The sequence below is a fragment of the Hippopotamus amphibius genome, chromosome 10, assembly GCF_030028045.1.
Source record: "Hippopotamus amphibius kiboko isolate mHipAmp2 chromosome 10, mHipAmp2.hap2, whole genome shotgun sequence".
Taxonomy (NCBI): domain Eukaryota; kingdom Metazoa; phylum Chordata; class Mammalia; order Artiodactyla; family Hippopotamidae; genus Hippopotamus; species Hippopotamus amphibius.
The window spans coordinates 71,229,322-71,245,640 of record NC_080195.1 but is presented as its reverse complement, the minus strand read 5'-3'; the positions used below and the strand labels follow the sequence as shown (position 1 = coordinate 71,245,640).

The window sequence follows — 16,319 nt, the reverse complement described above, 5'->3', positions numbered from 1 at the left end:
CTGCTCCTAATTTTTACTTTCTCACTCCCCTCACTTTTTTTAAATTTTATTTATTTATTCATTTAATTATTTTTCTAGGCATTTAGCTAGGCATTCCACCACACCACTGTTGATATCATCTCTGATGTCATGAGGGTGGCAGCCATCAACATTGCAGCCCATGGACTGGAAAATCCCCAAGATCTCTTTAATGGTTCCAGAGAGTTCTCTAGCTAAAGATCAGTGCTGCATCTGTTGGACAGTGTTGACAATCTCATCAAAAGTGATGTTTCCACTGTGCTTAATGTTTTTCTGCTTCCTTCTGTCTCTTGGCAGTTCTTTGAGGCCTTTGATGATCAGGGCAGAGGCAGAAGGTACCACCTCAATCTGGGCCTGTGTGTTCTGAATGGTCAGTTTCACCATAATCCTCAGACCCTTCCAATCACTAGTTGACTTGGTGATATCATCACCAAACTTTTTTGGAGATAGACTCAAGGAGCAGATATTGCTGGCCAGGGGAGATATGGCACCGACTTTCTCATCAGTACACATCAGATATACAGCTTTGATCTCCTTGGGGTTGAACTTAGGCAGCAAGGTGGAGGTGGGTTGTATCAGATGAACCTGGATTTCGGATGGCCAAAGAAAGTTGCACCTTGGCCACCTTGAGCTGAAAGCTCCCTTCTGTTTTAAAAGTGCTATTTTCTTGAATCTGCCACCACTGTGTGACTCTTCACCCAAACATATTCTAAGCCTTCTATCTTCAACCCTCTCAGTGCACCTGCCCTCTTTGATCACAGAAGTTCTCAGTTATGATGGGACCTCATCCTTTTGGGGGTGAATATTTACTGTTGATTTCTCACAACTGCCACTTTTAGGACCCTTCTGCACATCCTGTTCTCAGAAACACCTGTAGCACTGTTGTGGTTTCCTGAACTAAAACTTATGACTTCAGATGTCTAAAACTGTTATCATCCAGAACACTTAAAGGAAGAGAGTAGAGGAGAAAAAATCCAGTAATAATAGATGTCGCAAAGCACACACACTAAAATTTTTACTTCCTAAATGTGAGGAATACCTCTAGAGTGCAAAAATCATATTATTTGTCTGCAAAAGAGGGTTCAGGAATAGGGCTGTGCTGACAGAAGGTCCTTCAGGAAACATTAGGTACATAAATGCAAAAAGGCAAGCCTTCATAAAGAATTATAAACACAAGCTAGATTAGAGGAAGACAGTTGATTCTGTGACTACAGAAGAGAGATACTGCTTTAGAAAAAAATATCAAAATTACTTAGCCTAGATTGCTATCCTGGTCCCTTTTCACCTATAGAAAATTCTTATAAATGGATGATCCAGAAATCTCTAACTCAAACAACAATGATAAATACAAAAGAAGAAGGGGTTAAGAGGGAGAACTGGCATGACATATATGATATTAGAGAAAAAGGAGGGGAAAGAAACCGCAGTTTACTAACATATGAGGACTACTTTAACATGGACTAGTTGAAAACTGTGAACAAACATTTCAATTTTAACCATTCTAGTGGGTGTATAGTGCTTCCTACTGCAGTTTTCATTTGTATTTCCCTGATGACTGTGAAAAACAAATGTTTAAAACTGTTAGAAAATAATATTGGAGAATAACTTGACCTTCTGCTTTGGTCCTCTGTAGGAGGTGAACTGAGCTTGATTAAGAAGAATATTACAGAGGCAATCTATTAGAAGGGGAACATACAGATACTGAAGACTCTCCAGGATCCTGCCTGTTAGCATTAGAGGTATGACTACTGGGTCACTGCCTAGAGGTTTGCTGATGCTCACAGTTATTATTATTACCAGTATTGTTATGTTTACTTTAATCCTGGAAGACACAAGAGAAATTATACCTTTGTAAATAATTTAGCCTCCTTAATTCCTAGCAATGTGATGTTACCAGTAGAAAAAAATTTTCTTAAAAACACTGCAGAGAAACCTTCTTAAACATTAGAAAACAAAACTGCTGGATTTTGTACCTCTTCAGTCATACTATATCAGCTCAATTAAACAAGTCCCTATGGAGCACCCTCTATTTATCACAGACTTAACTTGGATGCTGCGAATACAAAATCGAATGATTTTTGCCATCAAGGTGTGTACTATCTAGTAAACAATGTGCATATATGTAAATAATTAGAATTCAGGTAAATGTACAGGTAAATGCACCAATAAAAGCCTGTGTGAGGCAGAGAACAACACAGAGAAAGAGTGACTATTTGTTCCAGGGTAGGGGGCATACAGCATTTAGAAAAAAAGCATCTGATCTGGACCTGGATCTGGACTCAGAGTTCAATAGGATGGGGGAGAGGAATAGAGCACTTCAGGCTTAGCCAATGGTATAGGGTCAGATTATGAAGTGTTTTATAGCATGATAATATCACTGGGTTTTTTTTTTTTCAGAGGATGGGAAAGAAAAAAGGAGTTTAGATGTAGCTATGACTTGCTCAGATTTGCAGTTTAGAACAATGACCATAGTAGCACAGCAGCTGATGGTGTTGTTTTTATTCTGACATTGCTGTCTGTGTATATCATGTGACAAAACAAATAACTAATTATGTTGGTATTTTTGAGAACCGAGATTTCCTGTATGAGATAAAAATATAGGATCAACGAGGTTAAGTAAAAATCCTATAGATATTTAATTGTGAATATCAAAATGAGCTCATGATATATTCATCTTTTTTTTTTTAAATCTTAACTGTCCATTGAAGACTGAGGAACAAGTGCAATGGGTACCCCTATATCCTCATTTTGGTTTCTGTATTTCTATTTCATTTATTTCTGCTCTGATCTTTATGATTTCTTTCCTTCTATTAAGTTTGGGTTTTGTTTGTTCTTTCTCTAGTTCCTTTAGGTGTAAGGTTAGATTGTTTATTTGAGATTTTTCTTGTTTCTTGAGGTAGGATTGTATTGCTATAAACTTCCCTCTTAGAACTGCTTTTGCTGCATCCCATAAGTTTTGGGTCATCATATTTTAATTGTCATTTGTCTCTAGGTATTTTTTGATTTCCTCTTTGATTTCTTCAGTGATCTCTTGGATATTTAGTAGTGTATTGTTTAGCCTCCATGTGTTTGTGTTTTTTATGTTTTTTTTCCCCATAAGTTATTTCTAATCTCATAGTGTTGTGGTCAGAAAAGATGCTTGATATGATTTCAATTTTCTTAAATCTAACAAGCTTGATTTGTGACCCAAGATATGATCTATCCTGGAGAATGTTCCATGTGCACTTGAGAAGAAAGTGTAATCTGCTCTTTTCAGATGGAATGTCCTAAAAATATCAATTAAATCTATCTGGTCTATTGTGTCATTTAAAGCTTGTGTTTCCTTATTAATTTTCTGTCTTGATGATCTATCCATTAGTGTAAGTGAGGTGTTAAAGTCCCCCACTATTATTGTGTTACTGTTGATTTCCTCTTTTGTAGCTATTAGCATCTGCCTTATGTATTGAGGTGCTCCTGTATTGAGTGCATATATATTTATAATTGTTATATCTTCTTCTTGGATTGATCCCTTGATCATTATGTAGATTCCTTCCTTGTCTCTTACAACATTCTTTATTTTAAAGTCTATTTTATCTGATATGAGTATTGCTACTCCAGCTTTCTTTTGATTTCCATTTGCATGGAATATCTTTTTCCATCCCCTCACTTTCCATCTGTATGTGTGCCTAGGTCTGAAGTGGGTCTCTTGTAGACAGCATATATATGGGTCCTGTTTTTGTATCCATTCAGCCAGTCTGTGTCTTTTGGTTGGAGCATTTAATCCATTTACATTCAAGGTAATTATCAATGTGTATCTTCCTATTACCATTTTTTAAATTGTTTTGGGTTTGTTTTCTTCTCTTGTGTTTCCCACTTAGAGAAGTTCCTTAGCATTTGTTGTAGAGCTGGTTTGGTGATGCTGAATATTTTTAGCTTTTGTTTGTCTGTAAAGCTTTTGATTTCTCCTTTGAATCTGAATAAGATCCTTGCTGGGTAGAGTATTCTTGACTATAGGTTCTTCCCTTTCATCACTATAAATACATCATGCCACTGCCTTCTGGCCTGCAGAGTTTCTGCTGAGAAATTAGGTGTTAACCTTATGGGAGTTCCCTTGTATGTTATTTATCACTTCTCCCTTGCTGATTTTAACAGTTTTTCTTTGTCTTTAATTTTTGTCAATTTGATTACTGTGTGTCTTGGCATGTTTCTCCTTAGGTTTATCCTGCCTAGGACTTTCTGTGCTTCCTGGACTTGGGTGGTATTTCCTTTCCCATGTTAGGGAAGTTTTCAACTATCATCTCTTCCAATACTTTCTCAGGTCCTTTCTCTCTCTCTTCTCCTCCTGGGACCCCTGTAAAGCAAATGTTGGGGTGTTTAATGTTGTCCCAGAGGTCTTTTAGGCTGTCTTCATTCTTTTTTCATTCTTTTTTCTTTATTCTGTTCCATGGCAGTGATTTCCACCTGTGATTTCTGTCTTCCAGGTCACTTATCTGTTCTTCTACCTCAGTTATTCTGCTATTGATTCCTTCTAGTGTATTTTTCATTTTAGTTATTGTATTGTTCACTTCTGTTTGCTTGTTCTTTAATTATTCTAGGTCTTTGTTAAACATTTCTTGCATCTTCTTGATCTTTTCCTCCATTCTTTTTCCAAGGTCCTGGATCATCTTCACTATCATTATCCTGATTCTTTTTCTGGAAGGTTGCCTATCTCCACTTCCATTCAGTAGTTTTTCTGGGGTTTTATCTTGTTCCTTCATATGGTACATCGTCCTCTGCCTTTTCATTTTGTCTGTCTTTCTGTGATTGTGGTTTTTGTCCCACAGGCTGCAGAATTGTAGTTCTTCTTGCTTCTGCTATCTGCCCTCTGTTGGATGAGGCTATCTAAGAGGTTTGTGAAAGCTTCCTGATGAGAGGGACTGGTGGTGGGTAGAGCTGATGGTCAGAGCTCAGTAAAACTTTAATCTGCTTGTCTGCTGATGGGTGGGGCTGAGTTCCCACCCTGTTCGTTGTTTGGCCTGAGGCTACCCAGCACTGGAGCTTACGGACTCTTTGGTGGGGCTGATGGTGGACTCTGAGAGGGCTCACACCAATGAGTATGTCCCAGAACTTCTGCTGCCAGTGTCCTTGTCCCTGCAGTGAGCCACAGCTGCCCCCTGCCTCTGTAGGAGACCCTCCAACACCAGCAGGTAGGTCTGGTTCAGTCTCCTATGGGGTCATTGCTCCTTCCCCCTGGGTCCTGGTGCACACACTACTTTGTGTGTGCCCTTCAAGAGTGGAGTATCTGTTTCCCCCAGTACTGTCAAAGTCCTGCAATCAAATCCTGTTGGCCTTTGAAGTCTGATTCTCTGGGGAGTCCTCTTCCTCTTGCTGGACCCCCAGGTTGGGAAGCCTGACGTGGGGCTCAGAACCTTCACTCCAGTGGGTGGACCTCTGTGGTATAATTGTTCTCCAGTTTGTGAGTCGCCCACCCAGCAGTTATGGGATTTGATTTTATCATGATTATACCTCTCCTACTGTCTCACTGAAGCTTCTCCTTTGTCTTTGGATGTGGGGTATCTCTTTTGGTGAGTTCCACTGTCTTCCTGTCAATGATTGTTCAGCAGTTAGCTGTGATTCTGGTGCTCTTGCAAGAGGGAGTGAGCACACATCCTCCTACTCCACCATCTTGAACCAATCTCCTTTGGTCTCTAAATACCATTTGTCACTAAAAGGAACAAGGGCACCTTTGAGAAATGGCTGCTTGTAGTTCTGAGTCAGGAAATACATTAGATAATCCTGAAACATGCTATCATATTAGAAAGCAAAGTTATCAAAAAGAATTCAGAACAGAACAAATGTGTCACCAATGAGGAGTGGGGGGGGTCAATTCTGGGGTGGGGGTGTCGGAGGTACAAACTCTTGGGTGTAAGATAGGTTATAAGGATTATTGTACAACACGGGGAATATAGCCAATATTTGTAATAACTGTAAATGGAGTGTAACCCTTAAAAATTGTGTTAAAATTTTTTTTAATTAAAAAAAAAAAAAAAGAGGGACTTCTTTGGCAGTCCAATGGTTAAGAATCCACATTTCCACTGCAAGGGGCATGGGTTCAATTCCTGGTCAGGGAACTAAGATCCAACATGCCGGCTCAGTGTGGCCAAAAATTAATTAATTAATTAATTAAAGTTTAAAAAGAAAACACTCAGAACAAACTTGAAGAGGCTTCCTTTGGGTAAGCTTTGCCACTTTGAGAAAAATAGCTACAGTGGACTGAAACATACTATATGTTTGAATTTATGAGCAAAATATTAATAACAAATTATTAATAATTATTATTATTTAATAATTATAATAAATAATACTAAAAAACAGTGGTCACTTTTGGAGGATAGTAGAGAGCTAACTCATAACTCTGAAAACTGGTAAAGGAAAGAATCAAGAATTTATTTTAACCTGTCTTCCCTACATGAACTACCTTGGAATAACCAAACAGTTATTAGGGAAAGATTTTCCTTCTGGAAGATAATACAGTATGAAGTTTACCATTTTTGACAATCCTTAAAAATAATTAGGCAATGATCATCAATGGCTATTAACAGAAAGAAAACCAATTAGGCATTTTGTGCCTTCTATCAAACTCATACACTACTACTTATGCAGTCATTTTGGAAAAAAAAAGGTGAAACTACATCTTATCAAGCATCAAGATTTCATTGTCCCCTACAGGAAATATAGGAGAGAAGAATCTATTGAAGAACATAACAGGAATGCAATCAAGAAAATCTAGAATGTGGGAAATTATAGCACAAATGTCCCAAGTTCTCCAAGAAATAAATTACACGTGGGGGAAAAAAAAGGAGAGAAAAGGAGTGTGGCCTTTGATCCTGATTAAAACAAATTTTTAAAATTTTTAAATAATAAACATTATGAGATAACCAGTGAAATGTGAACACTGATAGAATATTTGATGATATTAAGGAATTATTATCAATTGTTTTAGGTGTGATCATTATATTATGGTTATGTACAAAATAAGAATCTTTGTCTTTTAGAAATACAGATTAAAATATTTATGAATGGAAATATAAAATTTAAAAACAGGGGAAGACAATGAATCAAGGGTAAAGATGAATCAAGATTGGTTATTTTTGAAACTGGGTAATAGGATCCTTGGGGATTTATTACACTATTCTGTATACTTTTCGATAATAATTTTTTTAAATTGCTTTTGAAGGGCAATTTTATTTCCCTAATATCTGATTCAGAACAGGAGGAGGCCAATTTACCATAATCTCCAGGTGCTGATATTGGCACCCTGCAATTCTTGCCCAGGAGTACATCTTTCCTTCACAGAGCTCTCTGTAATAGTCATCACATTAATGTTCACCATGCTGTGCTTTATAGAGAGTTCAGAGTTTGCAGAACTAGTCATTGGTCCTCTTCGAGTTGCTACATTTATCACTGGGCCCAAGTATGTCTGGGTTCTTGCTCCCTTGAGTAAAGCACAGTGCAGGTTGCTACCACTACATTACTGGGACTGTTTAAGAGTGTTCTTTTCTGCCTAGTTTTTCTTTAGGACAGAAGGGTTTCCAAAAATGGCCTAAAAACCAGCCAAAACACAGATATCCTTGATGTCTCTGGCTTTCACATCAAATGGAAAGGCTCTCACATAAAAGCAGTCTCAAGTTGGCTCCCTGTGTAGCCCATGCAGCTGCCATGATTATTGGGTTTTCTCTCACTAGCTTCATCTTATACCTGTATATGAGTACATTACAAATTTTTTTTTGGGGGGGGGGGGTACACCAAGTTCAATCATCTGTTTTTATACACATATCCCCATATTCCCTCCCTTCCTTGACTCCCCCTGCCTCGAGTCCCCCCCACCCTCCCCGCCCCAGTCCTCTAAGGCATCTTCCATCCTCGAGTTGGACTCCCTTTGTTATACAACAACTTCCCACTGACTATCTATTTTACAGTTGGTAGTATATATATGTCTATGCTACTCTCTCGCTTCGTCTCAGTTTCCCCTTCACCCCCTGCCCCCTCCCATACCTCGAGTTCTCCAGTCCATTCTCTGTATCTGTGTCCTTGTTCTTGTCACTGAGTACCATTTTTAGATTCCGTATATGTGAGTTAGCATACAATATTTGTCCTTCTCTTTCTGACTTACTTCACTCTGTATGACAGACTCAAGGTCTATCCACCTCATTACATATAGCTCCATCTCATCCCTTTTTATGGCTGAGTAGTATTCCTTTGTGTATATATGCCACATCTTCTTTATCCATTCATTTGTTGATGGGCATTTCGGTTGCTTCCATGTCCTGGCTATTGTAAATAGTGCTGCAATAAACATTATGGTACAAGTTTCTTTTGGGATTATGGTTTTCTTTGGGTATATGCCCAGTAGTGGGATTACTGGATCATATGGTAGTTCTATTTGTAGATTTTTAAGGAACCTCCAAATTGTTTTCCATAGTGGCTGTACCAACTTACAGTCCCACCAACAGCGCAGGAGAGTTCCCTTTTCTCCACACCCTCTCCAACATTTGTTGTTTCCAGATTTTGTGATGATGGCCATTCTGACCGGTGTGAGGTGATACCTCATTGTGGCTTTGACTTGCATTTCTCTGATGATGAGTGATGTGGAGCATCTTTTCATGTGTTTGTTGGCCATCTGTATGTCTTCTTTGGAGAAATGTCTATTTAGGTCTTCTGCCCACTTGTGGATTGGGTTATTTGCTTTTTTGGTATTAAGCTGCATGAGCTGCTTGTATATTTTGGAGGTTAATCCTTTGTCCATTGTTTCATAGGCAATTATTTTTTCCCATTCTGAGGGTTGCCTTCTAGTCTTGTTTATGGTTTCTTTCAGTGTGCAAAAGCTTTTAAGTTTCATGAGGTCCCATTTGTTTATTCTTGATTTTATTTCCATGATTCTAGGAGGTGGGTCCAAAAGGATCTTGCTTTGATGGATGTCATAGAGTGTTCTGCCTATGTTTTCCTCTAGGAGTTTTATAGTGTCTGGCCTTACATGTAGGTCTTTAATCCATTGGGAGTTTATTTTTGTGTATGGTGTGAGGAAGTGTTCTAATTTCATTCTTTTACATGTTGCTGTCCAATTTCCCAGCACCACTTATTGAAGAGGCTGTCTTTTTTCCATTGTATACTCGTGCCTCCTTTGTCAAACATAAGGTGCCCATATGTGTTTGGGCTTACTTATGAGTTCTCTATTCTGTTCCATTGATCTTCCTTTCTATTTTTGTGCCAGTACCATACTGTCTTGATCACTATGGCCTTGTAGTATAGTTTGAAGTCAGGAAGCCTGATTCCACCAACTCCATTTTTCCTTCTCAAGATTGCTTTGGCTATTCGGGGTCTTTTGCATTTCCATACAAATCGTAAGATTTCTTGCTGTAGTTCTGTGAAAAATGCCATTGGTAATTTGATCAGGATTGCATTGAATCTGTAAATTGCTTTGGGTAGTACAGTCATTTTCACGATGTTGATTCTTCCAATCCAGGAACATGGTATGTCCCTCCATCTGTTTGTGTCATCTTTGATTTCTTTCATCAGTGTCTTAAAGTTTTCTTCATACAGATCTTTTGCCTCCTTAGGCAGGTTTATTCCTAGGTATTTTATTCTTTTTGTTGCAATGGTGAATGGGAGAGTTTCCTTAATTTCTCTTTCTGCTTTTTTGTTGTTAGTGTATAGGAATGCAAGAGATTTCTGTGCATTAATTTTGTATCCTGCTACTTTACTAAACTCATCAATTAGTGCTAGCAGTTTTCTGGTAGAGTCTTTGGGGTTTTCTATATATAATATATATAATATATATAATAATATATATATATAATATCATGTCATCTGCAAAGAGGGACAATTTTACTTCTTCTTTTCCAATTTGTATTCCTTTTATTTCTTTTTCTTCTCTGATTGCTGTGGCTAAAACTTCCAAGACTATGTTGAATAATAGTGGTGAGAGTGGACACCCTTGTCTTGTTCCTGTTCTTAGAGGGAATTCTTCCAGTTTTCCCCCATTGAGAACGATGTTGGCTTTTGGTTTTTCATATATGGCTTTTATTATGTTGAGGTAATTTCCTTCTATGCCCATTTTCTGGAGAGCTTTTATCATAAATGGATGTTGAACTTTGTCAAAAGCTTTTTCTGTATCTATTGAGATGATCATAGGGTTTTTATCCTTCAAGTTGTTGATATGATGTATCACATTGATTGATTTGCATATAATGAAGAATCCTTGCATCCCAGGGATAAACCCCACTTGATCATGGTGTATGATTCTTTTAATGTGCTGTTGGAGTCTGTTAGCTAGTATTTTGTTGAGGATTTTTGCATCTATATTCATCAGTGATATTGGTCTGTAATTTTCTTTTTTTGTGACATCTTTGCCTGGTTTTGGTATCAGGGTGATGGTAGCCTCGTAGAATGAGTTTGGGAGTATTCCGCTTTCTGCAATATTTTGGAAGAGTTTGAGAAGGATAGGTGTTAGCTCTTCTCGAAATGTTTGATAGAATTCACCCGTGAACCCATCTGGTCCTGGGCTTTTGTGTGTTGGGAGATTTTTAATCACTGCCTCAATTTCCATACTTGTGATTGGTCTGTTCATGGTTTCTATTTCTTCCTTGTTCAGTCTTGGAAGATTGTATTTTTCTAAGAATTTATCCATTTCTTCCAGGTTATCCAATGTATTGGCATATAGTTGCTTGTAGTAGTCTCTCATGATCTTTTATATTTCTTAGGTGTCCGTTGTGACTTCTCCTTTTCCATTTCTAATTCTGTTGATTGGCATCTTCTCCCTTTTTTGCTTGATGAGTCTGGCTAATGGTTTATCAATTTTGTTAATCTTCTCAAAGAACCAGCTTTTAGTTTCATTTATTTTTGCTATGGTTTCCTTCCTTTCTTTTTCATTTATTTCTGCTCTGATCTTTATGATTTCTTTCCTTCTGCTCCCTTTGGGGTTTCTTTGTTCTTCTTTCTCTAGTTGTTTTAGGTGTAAGGTTAGGTTGTTTATTCGATAATTTTCTTGTTTCTTAAGGTAGGACTGTATTACTATAAACTTCCCTCTTAGAACTGCTTTTGCTGCGTCCCATAGGTTTTGAGTTGTTGTGTTTTCGTTGTCATTTGTTTCTAGATATTTTTTGATTTCCTCTTTGATTTCTTTAGTGATTCCTTGGTTGTTTAAGAGTGAATTGTTTAGCCTCCATGTGTTTGTATTTTTTGCAGTTACATTACAAATTTTATTGAAGATTTGGGAGTAATAAATTAGAATTATTTGAAGTACAAAAAAGGTAACAAGTTTAAATAGAGTAATAGCTCTTTCACGGCTCCAGAGCCTCTCAGCCATTCTGCCATCTCTAGCAGTTTCTCTTCAGGGCCAACCAGGGTATTGCAGGTCCATGCCTCTCTGTTATAGGCTTTCTCCAACATCTCAGTATTTGGATCTCCATCACTGACCTGTGAGGAAAATAAATTATTGCTTCTCTAATATGAAAGCACTAAACTCTTCTTTGACTGAACCTGACCCAGAGGGCCAAACTCTGTTCACACATTTTCCTGAACAAATGTGCAACTGTCTCTCTAACAGGAATTCTACCTTCCTCCTAAGCTAACAAGCTCAAACTATTGCTTACCTTCCACAATAACAAACTTTGAAAACAAACAGTTTTTCTCTTTTCCTTATACAATATTTCTCTTTAACCTACAGTAGGCACTACAACTTGCCTTATACATTGATAGAAAAAATAAGACGACTAACTATGCACATAGAAAAAGAACAGCTAGGTGGGAGCAAATATACCCATGATAAATATACCCAGAAACTATGTAGCTTTTTACTATTTACTTTGTGTTTTGGGGTGCTTGTTGACTTAAAATAATGTCTGGAATGGGAAAAATAATCTTCCTGTGCTGTGACTGAATTTTGTTTTTTGTTGTGGTAAGCTGATCTACTGTGAAGCTGAAATCATAAACATATATGGAAAAGTAACTTAAACGTGCTACTTACTAATAAGCATAAAATGATGGTAGAAGCATGACACATTTTAAAAGCCACTTTCTGGAGATGAAATAATGACTGTAACAGCCAACATTTCCCAAGGGCATGTGATGGTACCTCTAAATGCTTCACATTAATGTGCTTAACTTACCTTAATCATCCTAAATGTTCTTTAGAGTTCATCCAAGGAACAACTCTGTGATGGAAGTACTGTTGTTAGTCCCAACTACATGAGGAAACTGAGAGGCTAAGTAACTCACCAAAGGCAATCTGGTGAGTTACTCTTAATGCCAGAGCCCCCATCCCATGGTAATGGACCTGTTATGAGGATCTTCAGTGATTTGAACTAGAAACAAAGGCAGGCAATCTCTTGGTTCCTTGTTCTCTATAGGGCTGTATCTTCTTTTGTCCTGTGTCTGTGTATCTGCTTCTTCCTTTTTCTTTTTGCAGTTTCTCTACCTTGTCAGCTCATGGTCAACTGAGTCCTCTCCACTTGATATGTCCTTCATTTAAGCAACCAGCAAAAACTGACCACTAGCTTTGAATTCCAATTCCGAAGTATTTTATACTATGGGAAGGCCTTCAATTAGCCTTAGGAGTCAGGGGTCCCTTGCCCCTGGGGACAGAGGCAGTGGCTATGGGAGGAAAACAAGATGACACTATAAATATGGCTGCCAGTGTTCACAGAAGACAGTTTTTAGAGAAGTGTATGGGTTGTAGAAAACCCCAACTGCATCTATTATTAGACTGGTACCAACTGCATCTATTATTAGACTGGTACATGTATTCACTGCACTGGTATCCTCTGTATACACAAGTCTGTTTGGATTACTGTCACAAGAATGTTTGTAGACTGACACACTCTTTCAGCCTACCCTTTCAGAATAAAGCTTGTTTGTATTCTCCCGTGGCCTGACAAATATAGAATTTGTATAGATTTAAGACAGAAATCTGTATTAGCTTTCTGGAGCCACCACAACAAACTAGGTGGCTTATAGCAACGGAAATTCATTCTCCCACAGTCTTGTAGGCCAAGGTCCAAAATCACAAGGTATCAGCAGGGTTCCTTCCTCCTGGAGACTAAAAGGGAGAAATTGTTTCATGCCTCTCTCCTAACTTCTGGTAGTTGCTGGCAATTCTTGGCATTCCTTGGCTTGTGCAAGCATCACTGCAATCTCTGTCCCCATCTTCACATTGCTTTCTCCCTGTGTTTCTCCTCCTCTGTCTCCTATAAGGATATTTGCATTGGATTTAGGGCCCACCCTAACCCAGCATGATTTCATTTGGATCCTGATCCTAATTATATCTGCAAAGACCCTTATTGCAAATAAGATCACATTTTGAGGTTCTGGGTAGACATGAATTCGGGGGGACACTATCCAACCCACCATAGCAGGCATAAAGCCTCTTTGCAACTAAGACACTAGCGCCCCTACTTACCGCCTCTAAATTGATTTGTTCTACTTTTACCAAATACTTACTTGTGGCAGGCACTGTTCCAACCATTTCACAAATAATAACTCATTTAATGCTTGTTATGAATTGGTGTCATTTTTTTTCTGGGTTATCGCTCCCATGTGCAAAAGACTGACACGCCCTTCTCTCTGCAGCTGGTCCAGTGCTGTGTCCGTTCGTGGGGACTTTGATGAACACTGATCTGAGACCTAGCTGCAGCTGCCTGACACTGACAGTCCATGTGATCTCTCACTTAAGATAAAATGTCACCTCCTGGAGACAGACCGATTTTCTCCTAATCTGATTGCCACAATTTACTCTGGAATCTTAAACTGCTCAGTGCCTAATGCAAAAGGCACATTAATTTCCCCCTCCCTTTTTTTCTTATTTAGCTAATTCTTAATTAAATGCATAGAATAAAAGTAACAGCTAGATAACAAACATAGGCGGATACTTGCACCACTATTCTACACAGGCGAGGCAGCGGCAGTGGCAGCCGCAGTGGTGGCTGGAGCCTCTGATTGGGTTTTGGGGTCGGGTACTGGAGCCAATTAGCGTGGGCAGTGAACCGGCGGAGTGAGGCACGGAGTGCATCTTGGAGTCTTCTAAGGTCTCCAGAGTGAAACTCACTGTGGACAGCCCTCTAACTTGGAGGGGCCATGGAATAGTATACAGCAAACAGCAATAGTTCAACAGAGCAGATTGTTATACAGGCTGGACAGATTCAGCAGCAGGTCCAGGGGCAGCCACTAATGGTACAGGTCAGTGGAGGCCAGTTAATCACATCAACTGGCCAACCCATTATAGTCCAGACTGTTCCTGGTGGACAACCATCATGCAAGTAACCTGTATCTGGGACACAGGATTTGCAGCAGATACAGTTGGTCCCACCGGGACAGATCCAGGTCCAGGGTGGGCAGGCTGTGGAGGTGCAGGGCCAGCAGGGCCAGACCCAGCAGATCATCATCCAGCAGCCCCAGACAGCCGTCACTGCTGGCCAGACGCAGACGCAGCAGCAGATTGCTGTCCAGGGGCAGCAAGTGGCACAAACTGCCGAAGGGCAGACCATCGTCTATCAGCCAGTTAATGCAGATGGCACCACTCTACAGCAAGGCATGATCATCCCTGCAGCCAGTCTGGCAGGAGCACAGATTGTTCAGACCGGTGCCAACACCGACACAACCAGCAGTGGGCAAAGGATTGTCACTGTGACACTACCAGTGGCAGACAATGTGGTCAGTTCAGGAGGGATGACCATAAAGGTACCTGGTGCTGGCTCTGTGCCTGCTATCCAAAGAACCCCTCTCCCTGGGGCAGAGATGCTTGAAGAAGAGCCTCTCTATGTGAATGCCAGACAGTACCACTGTATCCTTACGAGGAGGCAAGCCTGGGCTAAATGAGAGGCAGAAGGGAAAATTCCAAAGGAAAGAAGGAAATACCTGCATGAGTCCTGGCACCATCATGCCATGGCCTGGAAGCATGGTGAAGGTGGACGATTTTCCTCTCCAAAGGAAAAAGATAGTCCCCATATGCAGGATCCAAATCAAGCAGATGAAGAGGGTCCGACACAGATCATCCTGAAGAGGAAAGTTAGAAACTTACACTCAGCTAAAAACAACTCCATGCTTGTTTTGCTTTTGTGAAATATGCTTGCTGCAAGGAGAAAAACAGGATGACCTAATAATTCAATGTAACTTTAAGATGTTTTGCTAAAAACTGAAATGTTCTGCACCTGCTCTTGTAAGTTTCTGTTTGGAAACTTCCATGCTCTGTAAACATGTGCACTAAAAAAGTAAAGCTCACCCTGAGTTTGCAGCCCAGAACTTTGGAGGTTAGCTCATCTGGGGCCACCAGCTTAATAAACCTGAGTTCTCCAACCCTCCGAGTGTGGTGCTTGGTTTCTCGATGGACCGATTTCTGCAACAATCCGAGTGTCCTAACCCCAGGCCATGTGTTGGAGCTGATCAAGGTCATGTTCCTCGCACTGTTTCCCATTGTTCCAAGGAAATCGATCAGCTCTTCCAATGGGACACTGACGATCACATTCTGACCTTTTCTACAGAAACCACTTAGTTTCTAATAAGTGGCTCAGTATTATAATTGCAAGGATATCTGGCAAATTGAAGTCGCAAGCCTTTGTCTCACTCTTTCAGTCAGGACTTAATTCAGACTGTTGGTGACACTGACATTTCATGGATTGGGATGATGCAGGGGACCCATGCCAGCCCAGCAGTACCACACCTAGCACTTAACATTGACCGGTGATGCCAGCCAGCCATCTCAGCAGAGGAGAACGACCTTCTCAACCTAAACTGCAATCAGGGAAGCTGCAGCCCACTCCTTCCCGTGGATTCCAAACAGCACCCATCCCTCCAATGGGGGATCTCAGGCTGACTAGTGGACACTTTGTATTCAGAGATGGTTTCCAGGCCGGGAAGCTCCATCTCATGATATGGAAACAATAAATTCTCTGAGATACAGTCATCTAATCTGTGGTAATAATAAGAATCTCTTCTACCCAGATGATAGGTTGGTATTTTTGGATTCCAGCCAAGAGAAAACTAACTCTGGGGATAGAATTATAAAAGACTCAAGCACTAAAAATACACATTGCTGAATCTCTTAGCTTTGACAAGTTGCGGTCTGCTTGTCTGTCTGTTGACCCGTCATATGGACGATAGTTCTTGCTGTGGCTACTTTTAAGACAATTTAGAGGGTACTGGACCTTGACACTGCCTTTCCTAAGTAGAGAACAAAATTAAACAATTTCTGTGCTGAAGTGCTGAAGACACTTGTCGTAACTCCTTAACAGAGCAAAACGAGAGATTTTCAATCATAGGCTTTGTGACAGCATTTGGGGAATAGAAAAGTT

The 16,319-nt window shown here is 39.7% G+C and overlaps 2 pseudogenes; one reads left to right on the top strand and one right to left on the bottom strand.

Annotated features, from left to right (window-relative positions):
• Positions 1-66: 66 nt before the first annotated feature.
• On the bottom strand, positions 67-14,041 carry LOC130829846 (60S ribosomal protein L12-like; annotated as a pseudogene).
• A 65-nt stretch (positions 14,042-14,106) lies between these two features.
• Positions 14,107-15,712, top strand: LOC130829845 (nuclear transcription factor Y subunit alpha-like; annotated as a pseudogene).
• Positions 15,713-16,319: the final 607 nt, after the last annotated feature.